The sequence below is a fragment of the Lipotes vexillifer genome, unplaced genomic scaffold (assembly GCF_000442215.2).
Source record: "Lipotes vexillifer unplaced genomic scaffold, Lipotes_vexillifer_v1.1 scaffold105, whole genome shotgun sequence".
Taxonomy (NCBI): domain Eukaryota; kingdom Metazoa; phylum Chordata; class Mammalia; order Artiodactyla; family Lipotidae; genus Lipotes; species Lipotes vexillifer.
Window position 1 is genome coordinate 666,903 of NW_006778881.1, and position 9,702 is coordinate 676,604.

At 36.2% G+C, this 9,702-nt stretch overlaps 1 non-coding gene across 1 annotated transcript; it reads left to right on the forward strand.

Moving 5' to 3' along the window:
- Positions 1–9,376: 9,376 nt before the first annotated feature.
- Positions 9,377–9,449, forward strand: TRNAG-UCC (transfer RNA glycine (anticodon UCC)). Its single transcript has one exon. It is a non-coding gene; the product is annotated as a tRNA-Gly (tRNA).
- The last annotated feature ends 253 nt before the right edge of the window (positions 9,450–9,702 follow it).

A 9,702-nucleotide genomic window follows, 5' to 3' on the forward strand; every position in this document is an offset into this window, starting at 1 on the left:
GACAGTTATTCATCTTGTTCAGTATTCAGTGTGCCTTTTGTCTAGGACCCATATCTGTTTTCAATTACAGAAAATTCTCAGCAAGTCTCTCTTCAAATACTGCTTCTTCACCATTTTCTCCAATTTTTTTTTTTTTTTGAAACAGCTAAATTTGGGTCTCTAACCATTCTATTGTCTCATATTTTTCATCTTTGTCTCTATTCTGTGTATGGATGAATTCCTTGGTCCTGTCTTCTGATGTATTTAATTATTCTTCAAATATGCCTTGTCTAAAATTAACCTCATTTGTTGTATTTTTTTATTTCAATGACTATATTTTTCACGTCTAGAGTTTCTAATTAGTTTTTATCTCATTTATGTCTATTTTTGTTCATACATTCTTTCGTGACAATTATGCCATCATTTGTGTCTTTCAGTTTTTTATTACATTGCACTACAGAATATTTTTGCCTATGTCTAATTTTGTTTTTGTCTCTTCTTGACACGTGTTCACATAGAAGGAGTTATCACATGTAAACTCATTGGACCATCTTGAGGAAGGTTAACTATAATATGAAAGAAGAAAATAATGCTTAAACAATGAGTAGATGCTATCTCCTAGCACAGTAGTTTTTGTACTAAGTTGTTACCAGTTGACATTTGCAGTGGCTGAGTGTAGCAGGCTCCACAGGAAGTTCTGTCTAGCTGTTGCATGGAGCACAAAGGGTTCTGCTAGAGTAGAGTCAAATTTGTAATGAGGCTTTTGTCATAGACCCATCTCTTGTATTGCATGACTTCCTGCATTTCAGATTTTTTTCTTTTTCTCTTTAACTTATTTATGGTAACAGTACTCTCTGAAGTCAAAATTTGTTAACTCAAGCTGAAACATATTTAAGACTTTTAAAAAATATTTTTCCTTTAAGTGACTGTTATATACAGTACATTACTGTATAGATGGATAAGATAGGAATATTTTTCAGCACAGAAGCTCCTGTAAGCTCTGGAAGGTTTGGGGTTTTTTGTTTGTTTTCATTGTCTACCAGCTTTATTGAGATATAATTGACATATCTGGAAGTATTTAGACCATTACAGTTTTCTTGCCCATGGGTCAGCCTTCTTTTTTAATTAAAATTTTAATTTTTAACTTTTTAATTAATAATTGACTTATAATACTAGATTCAGATGTACAATGTACTGACTTGATATTTTTTTTTTTTTTTTTTTTTTTTGTAGTCCGCGGGCCTCTCACTCTTGTGGCCTCTCCCATTGCGGAGCACAGGCTCCGGACGCGCAGGCTCAGCGGCCATGGCTCACGGGCGCAGCCGCTCCGCGGCATGTGGGATCTTCCCAGACCGGGGCACGAACCCGTTTCCCCTGCATCGGCAGGCGGACTCTCAACCACTGTGCCACCAGGGAAGCCCTGACTTGATATTTTTATACATTACAAAATGATCACCAAGATATGTCTAGTTACCATCTGTCACCATAAAAAGTTATTATAATATTATTGACTATATCCCGATGCTGTACATTTCATCCCCATGACTTACTTTACAACGGGAAGTTTGTACCTCTTAATCTCCCTCACCTGTTTCACTCATCTCCCCACCCTCTTCCCTCTGGCAACCACCAGTTTGTTCTATGAGTCTGTTTCTGTTTTGTTTGTTCATTTGTTTTGCTTTTTAGATGCCACATATAAGTGGCAAATCATATGGCATTTGTCTTTCTCTCACTTATTTCACTTAGCATAATATCTTCTAGGTACTCATCACGAAGGGCAAGATTTTATTCCTTTTTCTGGCTGAGTAGTATTCCATTTTGTATATATACCAAATCCTCTTTAGCCATTCATCTATTGATGGATGCAGGTTGCCTCCATATCTTCCTTATTACAAATAATGCTGCAGTGAACAAAGAGGTACATATATCTCTTCAAATTGGTGTTTTTATTTTCTTTGGAAAAATACTCAGGAGTAGAATTGCTGGATCATGTGGTAGTTCTATTTTTAATTTTTTGAGGATCCTCCATACTTTCCATAGTGGGTATATTAGTTTACATTCCTACTAACAGTACACAAGGGTTCCCTTTCCTCCACATCCTCACCAACACTTGTTATTTGTTGTCTTTTTAATAGTAGTCATCTGACAGGTATGAGGTGATATCTCATTGTGGTTTTGATTTGTATTTCCCTGATGATTAGCAATGTTGAGCATCTTTCCATGTGTCTGTTGGCCATCTGTATATCTTTCTTAGAAAAATGTCTATTCAGATCCTCTGCCTATTTTTTAATTGGGTTTGTTTTTTTGATATTGAGTTGTATGAGTTCTTGGTATATTTTAGATATTAACCCCTTATCAGATAAATTATTTGCAAACATCTTCTCCCATTCAGTAGATGGCATTTCCATTTTGTCAATAGTTTCCTATTCTGTGCAACACTTTTTAGTTTGATGTCGTCCCATCTGTTTATTTTTCTTTCCCTTGCCTGAGGAGACATATCAAAAAAATATTGCTAAGGTCACTGTAAAAGAGCAGACTGCCTATGTTTTCTTCTAGGAGTTATGGATTCAGGTCTTGCATTTAAGTCTTTAATCCATTTTGAGTTTATTTTTGCATATGGTGTGAGAAAGTAGTCCAGTTTGATTCTTTTGGATGTAGCTGTCTAGTTTTCCGACCACGATTTATTGAAGAGGCTGTCTTTTCCCCATTGTATGTTCTGGCCTCCTTTGTTATAAATTAATTGACCATGTAAGTGTGGATTTATTTCTGACTTCTCTGTTCATTCCATTGATCTACGTATCTGTTTTTGTGCCAATGCCATACTGTTTTGATGATGTAGCTTTGTAGTATAGTTTGAAATCAGGATGCATGATAACTCCACCTCTTAAGATTCTTTTGGCTATTCAGGTATTTTCTGTTTCCATACACATTTTAGAATTATTTGTTCTAGTTCTGTGAAAAATACCATTGGTCTTTTGCTAGGGCTCGCATTGATTCTGTGGATTTCCTTGAGAAGTTTAGTCATTTTAACAATATTAATTCTTCCAGTCCATGAGCACAGTATACTTTTCCCTTTGTTCAGTTTCTTTCATCAGTTTCTTTTAGTGTTCTAAGTACAGGTCTTTTACCTCCTTGGTTAGATTTATTCCTGGGTATTCTTTTTTTATGCAATTATAGGTAGAATTGTTTTCTTAATTTCTCTTTCTGATACTTAATTGTTAGTGTGTAAAAATACAACAGATATCGGTATATTAATTTTGTATTCCGCAGCTTTACTGAATTCAATTCTAATAGTTTTTTTGGTGGTGTCTTTAGGATTTTCTGTATATAATATCGTGTCATCTGCACACAGTGACCGTTTTACTTCTGTCTTTCTAATTTGAATTCCTTTTATTTCTTTTTCTTATCTGATTGCTATGGCTAGGGCTTCCAGTACTATGTTGAATAAAATTGGTGAAAGTGGGCAACCTTGGCTTGTTCCTGATCTTAGAGGAAATGCTTTTTTCACCACTGAATATGATGTTGGCTGTAAGTTTGTCATACATAGCATTATGTTGAGGTATATTCCCTCTACCCACTTCATTAAGTGTTTTTATCATAAATGGATGTTGGATTTTGTCAAAAGTTTTTTTTTTTTTTTTGCTGTTGTAGTCCTGTTTTACCATGTTGTTGTTTCATTCATATTTTTTATTTTTTCTACTAAATCTTTAAAATTTCTCTAATTTTATTTTATTTTTTATTCTTAGTTATTGTTCTGCACACCACCCCCTCCTTTTCTTTCCATGCCACATGGCTTGCAGGATATTCACTCCCAGGCCAGGAGTCGTGCCTGGGCTCCTATGGTGGGAGTGCGGAGTCCAAGCCACTGGACTCAGAGAACTTCAGGCCCCAGGGAATAATAATAGGAGTGAGTTCTCCCAGAGGTCCTCCATTCAGCACCAAGACCTGGCTCCACCCAACTTCCTGCTAATTCCAGTGCTGGACGTCTCAGGCCAAACAACCAGCAAGACAGGAGCCCAGCCCCACCCATCAAAAGAAAATGAGACGACAAAAAAATATGTTATGACAGAGCAAGGTAAAAACCTACAAGACCAAATAAATGAAGAGGAAATAGGCAACCTACCTGAAAAAGAATTCAGAGTAATGAGAGTAAAGATTATCCAACATCTCAGAAATAGAATGGAGGCATGGATCAAGAAAATATAAGAAATGTTTAACAAGGACCTAGAAGAACTAAAGAACAAACGAATAGTGATGACCAACACAATATCTGAAATGAAAAATACACTAGAAGGAATCAATAGCAGAATAACTGAGACAAGAAAGAATAAGTGAGCTGGAAGATAGAATGGTAGAAATAACTGCCAAGGAGCAGAATAAAGAAGGAAAAAAAGAAACAACAGTCTCAGAGACTTCTGGGACAACATTAAACACACCAACACTCGAATGATAGGGATCCCAGAAGAAAAAGAGAAAGAGAAAGGGTCTGAGAAAATATTTGAAGAGATTATAGTCGAAACTTCCCTAACATGGGAAAGGAAATAGCCACCCAAGTCCAGGAAGCACAGAGTCCCATACAGGATAAAACCAAGGAGGAACACGCCAAGACATTAATCAAAGTAACAAAAATTAAATTCAAAGAAAAAATATTAAAAGCAGCAAGGGAAAAGCAAAAAAACCAACATACAAGGGAATCCACATGAGATTATCAGCTGATTTTTCAGCAGAAACTCTGCAGGCCAGAAGGGAGTGGAAGGATATATTTAAAGTGTTGAAAGGGAAAAACCTATAACCAAGATTAATCTACCCAGCAAGGATCTCATTCACATTTGATGGAGAAATCAAAAGCTTTACTGACAAGCAAAAGTTAAGAGAATTCAGCATCACCAAACCAGCTTTACAATAAATGCTAAGGAACTTCTCTAGGCAGGAAATACAAGAGAAGAAAAAGACCTACAACAACAAGCCCAAAACAATTAAGAAAATGGTAAGAGGAACATGCATATCAATAATTACCTTAAATGTGAATGGATTAAATGCTCCAACCAAAAAGACACAGACTGGCTGAATGGATACAAAAACAAGACCCATATATATGCTGTCTATAAGAGACCCACTTCAGACCTAGGGACACATACAGACTGAAAGTGAGGGGATGGAAAAAGATATTCCATGCAAAGGGAAATCAAAAGAAAGCTTGAGTAGCAATACTCATTATCAAATGAAATAGACTTTAAAATAAAGACTGTTATAATAGACAAGGAAGGACACTACATAATGATCAAGGGATCAATCCAAGAAGATATAACAATTATAAATATTTATGCACCCAACATAGGAACACCTCAATATATAAGGCAAATGCTAACAGCCATAAAAGGGGAAACCAACAGTAACACAATAATAGTAGGGGACTTTTAACACCCCACTCACTTACACCAAAGGACAGATCATCCAGACAGAAAATTAATAAGGAAACACAAGCTTTAAATGACACACTAGACCAGATAGACTTAACTAATACTTATAGGACATTCCATCCGAAAGCAGAAGAATACACTTTCTTCTCAAGTGCACATGGAACATTCTCCAGGATAGATCACATCTTGTGTCACAAATCAAGCCTCAGTAAATTTAAGAAAATTGAAATCTCATCAAGCATCTTTTCCGACCACAATGCTATGAGATTAGAAATCAGTTACAGGAAAAAAACTGTAAAAAACACAAATACATGGAGGCTAAACAGTGCACTGCTAAATAACCAAGAGATCACTGAAGAAATCAAAGAGGAAATTAAAAAAATACATAGAAACAAGTGACAATGAAATCATGACGACCCAAAACCTATGGGACACAGCAACAGCAGTTCTAAGAAGGAAGTTTATAGCAATTCAGTCTCACCTCAAGAAACAAGAAAAATCTCAAATAAACAATCTAACCTTACATCTAAAGCAACTAGATAAAGAAGAACAAAGAAAACCCAAATTTAGTAGAAGGAAAGAAATCATAAATATCAGAGCAGAAATAAATGAAAAAGAAATGAAAGAAACAATAGCAAAGATCAATAAAACTAAAAGTTGGTTGAGAACATAAACAAAATTGATAAACCATTAGCCAGACTCATCAAGAAAAAAAGGGAAAGAACTCAAATCAATACAATTAGAAATGAAAAAGGGGCTTCCCTGGTGGCGCAGTGGTTGAGAGTCTGCCTGCCGATGCAGGGGACACGGGTTCGTGCCCCAGTCCAGGAAGATCCCACATGCCACGGAGCGGCTGGGCCCGTGAGCCATGGCTGCTGAGCCTGCACGTCTGGAGCCTGTGCTCCACAACGGAAGAGGCCACAACAGTGAGAGGCCTGCGTACCGCAAAAAACAACAACAACAACAACAAAAAAGAAATGAAAAAGGAGAAATTACAACTGACACCACAGAATTACAGAGGATGATAAGAGACTACTACAAGCAACTATATGCCAATAAAATGGACAACCTGGAAGAACAAATTCTTGGAAAGGTACAAACTTCCAAGACTGAACCAGGAAGGAAATACAAAATGTAAACAAATCAATCACAAGTAATGAAATTGAAACTGTAATTAAAAACCTTCCAACAAATGTCCAGGACCAGATGGCTTCACAGGTGAATTCTATCAAACATTTAGCAAAGAGCTAACACCTATCCTTCTCAAACTCTTCCAAAAAATGGCAGATGGTGGAACACTCCCAAACTCTCTCTACAAGACCACCATCACCCTGGTACCAAAACCTGGCAAAGATATCACACAAAAAAGAAAATTACAGCCCAATATCACTGATGAACATAGATGCAAAAATCCTCAATAAAATACTAGCAAACAGTACCCAATAGCACATTAAAAGGATCACACACCATGATCAAGTGGGATTTACCCCAGGGATGCAAGGATTCTTCAATATATGCAAATCAATCAATGTGATACACTATATTAACAAGATGAAGAATAAGCCACATGATCACCTCAATAGAGTCAGAAAAAGCTTTTGAAAAAATTTATGATTAATTTATGATTAATTTATGATTAATTAATTTATGATTAAAAAACTCTCCAGAAAGTGGGCATAGAGGGAAACTACCTAACATAATAAAGGCCATATACAATGGACCCACAGCAAACATCATTCTCAGTACTGAAAAACTGAAAGCATTTCCTCGAAGATCAGGAACAAGACAAGGATGTCCACTTTCACCACTCTTATTCAACATAGTTTTGGAAGTCCTAGCCATGGCAATCAGAGAAGAAAAAGAAATAAAATAATACAAATTGGAAAAGAAGAAGTAAAACTGTCACTGTTTGCAGATGACATGATACTATACATAGAAAATCCTAAAGATGCCACCAGAAAATTACTGGAGCTAATCAATGAATTTGGTAAAGTAGCAGGATACAAAATTAATGCACAGAAATCTCTTGCATTTCTATACACTAACAACGAAAGATCAGAAAGAGAAATTAAGGAAACAATCCCAATTACCATTCCAACAAAATGAATAAAATACCTAGGAATAAACCTACCTAAGGAGGCAAAAGACCTGTACTCAGAAAACTATAAGATACTGATGAAAGAAATCAAAGATGACACAAACAGATGGAGAGATATACCATGTTTTTGGCTTGGAAGAATCAATATTGTGAAAATGACTATACTACCCAAAGCAATCTACAGATTCAATGCAATCCCTGTCAAATTACCAATGACATTTTTCACAGAATTAGAACAAAAAATTTCACAATTTGTATGGAAACACAAAAGACCCCGAATAGCCAAAGCAATCTTGAGAAAGAAAAATGGAGCTGGAGGAATCAGGCTCCCTGACTTCAGACTATACTACAAAGCTACAGTAATCAAGACAGTATGGTACTGGCACAAAGACAGAAATATAGATCAATGGTACAGGACAGAAAGCCCAGAGATAAACCCATGCACCTATGGTCATCTAATCTATGACCAAGGAGGCAAGAGTATACAATGGAGAAAAGACAGCCTCTTCGATAAATGGTACTGGAAAAACTGGACAGCAACATGTAAAAGAATGAAATTAGAACACTCCCTAACCTCACACACAGAAATAAACTCAAAATGGATGAAAGACCTAAATGTAAGACCAGACACTATAGAACTCTTAGAGGAAAACATAGGCAGAACACTCTTTGACATAAATCACAGCAAGTTCTTTTTTGATCCACCTCCTAGAGTAATGAAAATAAAAACAAAAATAAACGAATGGGACCTAATTAAACTTAAAAGCTTCTGCACAGCAAAGGAAACCATAAACAAGAGGAAAAGACAACCCTCAGAATGGGAGAAAATATTTGCAAATGAAGCAACTGACAAAGGATTAATCTCCAAAATATACAAATATCTCATGTAGCTCAATATCAAAAAGCTAACCACCCAACCAAAAAATGGGCAGAAGACCTAAGTAGACATTTTTCCAAAGAAGACATACAGATGGCCAAGAGGCACATGAAAAGATGCTCAACATCACTAATTATTAGCAAATGCAAATCAAAACTACAATGAGGTATCACCTCACACCGGTCAGAGTGACCATCACCAAAAAATCTAGAAACAATAAATGCTGGAGAGGGTGTGGAGAAAAGGGAACACTCTTGCACTGCTGGTGGGAATGTGAATTGGTACAGCCACTATGGAGAACAGTATGGAGGTTCCTTAAAAAACTAAAAATAGAACTACCATATGACCCTGCAATCCCACTACTGGGCATATACCCTGAGAAAACCATAATTCAAAAAGACATGTACCCCAATTTTCACTGCAGCAGTATTTGCCATAGCCAGGAAATAGCAACAACCTAAATGTCCATCAACAGATGAATGGATAAAGAAGGTGTGGTACATATACACAATGGAATATTACTCAGCTGTAGAAAGGAACGAAATTGGGTCATTTGTAGAGATGTGGATGGACCTAGAGACTGTCATACAAAGTGAAGTAAGTCAGAAAGAGAAAAACAAATATCATATATTAACACACATATGTGGAATGCACAAAAATGGTACAGATGAACCTATTTGCAAAGCAGAAATAGAGACAGACATAGAGAACAAACATATGGACACCAAGGGGGAAAAGGGGGGTGGGATGAATTGGGAGATTGGGATTGACATATATATACTACTATGTGTAAAATAGATAACTAATGAGAATCTGCTGTATAGCACAGAGAACTCTACTCAATGCTCTGTGGTGACCTAAATAGGAAGGAAATCCAAAAAAGAAGGGATATATGTATACATGTAGCTGATTCACTACATTGTACAGCAGAAACTAATACAACATTGTAAAGCAACTATACTCCAATAAAATAATAATAATAAACATTGATCTATCAGGAATTCCCTGGTGGTCCAGTGGTTAGGACTCTACTCTTCCACTGCAGGGGTCACGGGTTCAATCCCTGGTCAGGGAACTAAGATCCAGCATGCTCTGTGGTTCAGCCAATAGATAGATAGATAGATAGATAGATAGATAGATGTTTTGGCCAATAAATAAATAAATAAATAGGTAGGTAGGTAGATAAAAAATAAATAAATAAATATTGATCTAGCCAACTGACTATACTGCAGGGTATTCAACCCAAAGAAAACTATATTTTCTTACTATCAAGACCACATGGATTTGCACTTAATTTTCCTCTAAAATTCCTATTACTCTTCATTCCT